At 36.3% G+C, this 5,381-nt stretch overlaps 1 protein-coding gene across 1 annotated transcript in view; it reads left to right on the plus strand.

Annotated features, from left to right (window-relative positions):
- The window catches only part of LOC102675763 (Krueppel-like factor 6), a 36,546-nt gene extending 33,833 nt beyond the window's left edge, over window positions 1–2,713 (plus strand). Inside the window, exon 6 of the mRNA XM_006612449.2 lies at window positions 1–2,713. The gene's annotated coding sequence lies outside the window, so the exon portion shown is untranslated.
- Window positions 2,714–5,381: the final 2,668 nt, after the last annotated feature.

A 5,381-nucleotide genomic window follows, 5' to 3' on the forward strand; every position in this document is an offset into this window, starting at 1 on the left:
CGAGGTCGTCATGCAAACATACGACCCCCTCGTGATCGCGTTTCTTCCATACACACCTGACGATCCACATCGAATTCGATCATCGACAACGTAGCCATCACTAAGTTGGCCCCATCATGTCGAAGTAATATGATCGCAAGATATAGAGATATATACATTTATATCTATATATCTCTTATGGATTTAATATTAATAAGAGAGGAATCGATGATGGACGAGATGATCGATGAAGAATGGCCATTTCTATTAGTGGTCGTTCTCTGGAAATAGGAAAGTCGATCGATAAATAAACAAAACGAATCGATATTATCCGTCGTTGTAAAGGACGAATGTAAGACAATTCGTAGATTGATGGTTGCAATTGGAAATTGCAATTGAAATAAAGAAAATGTATATCTTTCTTCTTTCTCTCTTCGAGGCAATAGAAAAAGTTAACGAGACTGAAAGAATATCAGATGACACTTTCTATAAAGATATATGCTGGCAATGGAAACAATAAATGGTGATTAGATGCGGATCAGACTGGTAATTAGGAATCTCTTGGACAAACACAAGATAACAAGTCTTGTCCGAGATGTTAATCACTGCCAATTCATTAAATTCTAAGATCAGTGCATATAATATCGGAGATAACCGATGAATGCTGCCTCGAAACTGGGAAAGAAGTTGAATGAGAAAAATCGTCCAACAATGATGGTATATACGACGCTCACGTGAATTCTTATAAGTCGTCTGCCTCCTGTAAAACGGTCGAATTTTCGAAAAAGAATGATTCGAAAAGAAAAGACAAAGCAAGAAGAAAAAATAAAGAATTAACGAAAACAAAAAAAAAAAAGAAAAAGATAAAAGAAATCGAAGGAAACAAAGAAAAAAAATGTGAACTTATAGTTATTGATTCGAGAAACACCGATTTGGCAATGTTTCAAAGGCGTCGATTCGAAAGTCGAGAAAACCCGGTTCGAGAGGACAATAATATTCTGTCTATCGGTGCCAAAACATTATTTCCTTTTCTCTTTCATTTTTCTTTCTTTCTATTCTTTCTTATGAACATTTATCACATACACTAATCTTCTCCCTCCCCTCTAGTATCCCTGAAAATGGGGGCCACAAGAAAAAAAGCTAATTCTAATGGGTAAGAAACGTACGCGACGCTTTTGAGCCTCGAATCCTACGAGCAATAATCGAAAATATATTCGCGAGCCGGTAGAACGGTGTCACACAGTATGTACGTGTGTGTGTGCCTATTGTAAAGGGCGGCGGACGAGGACACACGACGAGGACGAGCCAATGTAATTGAATACGTGATTTCGGCCAGTTTCGACGGAGGCAAACTTTACCCGTGCCGCGGCGTTAATCCCGAATTTACAGTGCGAATTATATCGCGAGGCCGCCTCCATTCGACTCACACGATTCGCCGCCCTTTTACTTTTTTCCATCGTAACATCGTTTCCTATCATTTTCCGCGAATAAACAAGAAGGGATTCCTTTTCAATACCGAGAATTCGACCGTTTTATCGATCAATAAATAATTCACGAATGATTTTTAAGGAAGAAAGAGAAAACCGCTTATATTATACACAAAAAGAAAGAAAGAAAAAAAAAACCTTTGATAGGAACAAGGCATCGAGAATTACCTTTTTTCCTTAAAAAATAATTCGACCGAACATGGGGCTTCTTTCGTAGTAACGCGCGTAATATGGTTTTTAATGAAAATAAGGGGAATAAGAATAATAAAAAATAAATAAATAAGATATATACGGGAATCTGACTTTGTACTTTTGTACGATTGCTTTCTAGATAACGTTCTCATCTTTGTTTCACGCGTGACTGCGCGCCGCAAGAGTGGGAGTGGCGAGATATCCCGATGTGGCGGACAAGATTCTATGTCGGAGGCTCAACAGAAATAAATAATATATATATTTTTTAATATTCTCGTCTTACTTACCAAAACAATATATTATTATACATAAGGGATTATATAAAGTATAAAACGGGCAACATTCCGCACAAAGCTCTAGAACCGTTTCCACACGTCGACCTGTCGGGCACGCCACTCCTTCTTATACGCGCGCAAAACTATGGACGGCAGACGACCACGAATCGTTCACGACTATTATTATACATGAGTATGTGAGTGTGTGTGCCTCTTGGGAACGCAACGAACTTCCGGTCGACGTGCATCGTTGTCTCGCTAATCATCGATTATTCAACCGAGGACAAGCCTGAATCGAAATCACGTAGGGAAATAACAATAAAGGGATAAATAAAATGAAGGAAAGAAGAAATAAGAGAAATAAAGAAACAAAAAAAAAGGAGAAGAGAAAATTAGTGGAATGTGTTAAATGAAAATGAAGTGACAACAAGGAAAGGTAATGAGAGAAAAAGAGATAGTGATTATCTGGATAATATATGTTGTATCCATGGACTGAAACGAATTGAAGGATCATAGATCGCTCATCGAACGAATGGTGAACAAAATAATAGAGTAGTAAAAACAGAGAAAATAAAAAAAAGATAAATAGAATAATAACGTAATATTAATTACGATTAAATTACAAAAGGATAAGAGAAGCAGAACAAATGGAAGAAAGGAATTTTACTGTTTAAGAAGATTAATCTTTACCTGAGGGCGCGGGAACGGCCTGCAAGAACACCCGAATTGCGGGCGAAACACGAAGATTTAAAGAATAAAAATGGGAAAAAAGGAAGAAAGGAAAAGAAAAAAAAAGAAACTAAATTTTAAATGTTCAGTGGCCAAATAAATTAACTGATAACGCACGTAGAACGTAAAGATAAACCGTACCTACCAAGTAAGCCTGACTGACATGAAAGCGTCGACGCGGTTTGCGCGCGTGTAGCTGCGTGTGAATGTGTGCGTGTTAATTCAATGTCTGTGGCACCTGTGTAATTTCTTCTTTTTCTCTATATAATATTTCTTTTTATCTCTTTTATTTGCGTAAATTTTGCATAAGTGCAGATTGAAGTGAGTATGAATGATTCTTTTTCCCTGCGAGATAAAAATGCGTTCCAAAAATAGAAAAATTGATTTTTAAGGATTATAATAAAACAAGTTAAGATGGATTAAGGGTTTTGAAAAGAATATACATACATAAATAGGTGGAAAGGAAGAGAAAAAGAAAAAGAAAGAAAGAGAGAGAAAGATAGAGATAGAAAAAGAAAGAAAGAGAAAAAATAACGAATCTAGCACCAGGGAGAAAGCAAAAGAAAAAGAGAAAAAGTATGCGTGTGAGAGAGAGAGGATAAATAGTTTGAGAGAGAGAGAGAGAGAGAGAGAGAGAGAGAGAGAGAGAGAGAGAGAGAAAGAGAACAAGAAAGAGAGAGAAAGCGAAAGCAGAACATTAAGTTTGTATATTGTGCAATTTTTGTCAGTGTTTCATTATTTGTTACCATGTTCACGGATAATTATAAATAAAGTAAATATATATATGCAGCATTTACAAGGATTTAGGATAACGAAGATAAATGAGAAGCCAGATGTCTTTTTGATAGCCATATACTGCGAGGTATCGTGCGGCGCCCCAAAAAACAAAGGACGCCCCCGACCGCTCTTTTTTCTCGACAAACTTTTTTCTTTTCTTTGTAAATGTAGGCGAAAATGATAAGAACGAGGATACGAGAAAAAAAAAAAACGGTGCTCGTTACACGGTTTCAACGACGCTCTTCTCTCGTTAAAACGACAAGGAAGTGTCGTTGCGTGATTTCCCGGCGACCAAAAACGAGCCCACGTTTTGCTCGATTGTCCCGTTCCTCGAGAAATCGGCAAATCTTAGAGCTATATATTTATGCGATCTTTTTCTCTCTTCGTGACAGCTTTCGTATATTTTCGTGCGATCCGAGCGAACCGATCGTCAAGGAGCCGGTCAACGACGAAATTGATCATGAAGAGAAGAGGAGGGGGAAATGAGAAATGTGGAGAAAGGATAGGAACAATCGAGTTGATGAAATGATCGATCCTCGCAATCGCGATAAGCGTTTCGCGCGTTTCCATCCCGGCGACCAACGAAACACTGTAGATATAATACACGTACATTAAATACTAGATACGTAAAAGCGAACGATCGTGCGCGAGAAGAAAAAAAGAGTGCAATGTATCCGCGTTGTTTTATTAAATTTGAGTGAAAAAAAGGAGTTGAAAAAAGAGTCGAGAGATATCGAAATATCTGTTGATTTGAACTGTTAAAGACGAACAATGGACGAGTGTAATTAAAAGAATGAGAAAAAAGAAAATATGAACGACATAAAGATACGAGGTAGGAAAAGTGGATATTGTAAGAGAGGAAAAAAAAAACTAATAAATGGTAGTTAGAAGTTTAGATAGATAGATGGATAGCTAGACTGTTAGATAGACATCTTAGATAGGCAGATAAATAGATCGACGAAGAGAGGAAAGATGAAGATAAGAAAAAAAGAATGAAGGATCATGGGGTGACTGGGGATGGGAGATTTAAAAGAATTATTATATATAAATAAAAAAAAGTTTATAAATATAGATAGGTGGATATACATAGATAGAAATGTAAGTACCTAAGAGAAACTCTAAGGAACCTTCTAGAAGATGCTGTAACGTTGTACGAGGTATGATAAGTGAATATAAGTGTTTTATGATACTCGCGTACAATAAGATCGAGATGAACAGTGGGGAAGTATAGTGGTAGAGCATAAGGAGATCATGAAACAGAAGGAATACTATGAGTATGAACATAAAGCGTATATGAGTATTATCAAACAATTCACGAAGAATAGAGAGAAGAATGAGGGAAGAAACACAGACAAACGCGATACGATTTGTAATTGTATTAATTGTGTCTAAGATATTTTCGGTCATGTATAATAACTCTGTGTATTGCAGGACTATTAAATGAAAAGAAGATGATTGTGAGTGACAAGAAGCTAGTGTGAATGAATGAATGCTGAAGGAAAAATTGAATGAAAAAAAGAGATTGATGAGAAATAAACGGAATTAAAGAATATAAAATGCGAAAATGAAACAACGCGAATAAAAATGAATGAAGTCTGTTTTGAATAAGAAACGGATAGAGAAGTTTGAAGATAGTTCGTTTGTTTAAATTCGATCAACGAAAAATCTAATATCTTGAAAGAGGAGAAGCATTAAAAAATGGGGCATATGAAAAAAGGTGCACTAAAAAAATGAACTGATTAAAAAATTAACATTATTTTTAGGAAATTACATCTTTAGAAGAGATTTAAATAAATAGCGAAGAGGTAAGATGGTTAGGTTAAGTGCTAAAGATACTTTGGTTTCGCGCGGTGAAACTCTTCTATGTTAGTATACGAATGAGAGAGAGAGAGAGAGAGAGAAAGAGAGAGAGAGAGAGAGAGAGAGAGAGAGAGAGAGAGAG

The sequence above is a fragment of the Apis dorsata genome, unplaced genomic scaffold, assembly GCF_000469605.1.
Source record: "Apis dorsata unplaced genomic scaffold, Apis dorsata 1.3 scaffold_113, whole genome shotgun sequence".
Lineage (NCBI taxonomy): Eukaryota > Metazoa > Arthropoda > Insecta > Hymenoptera > Apidae > Apis > Apis dorsata.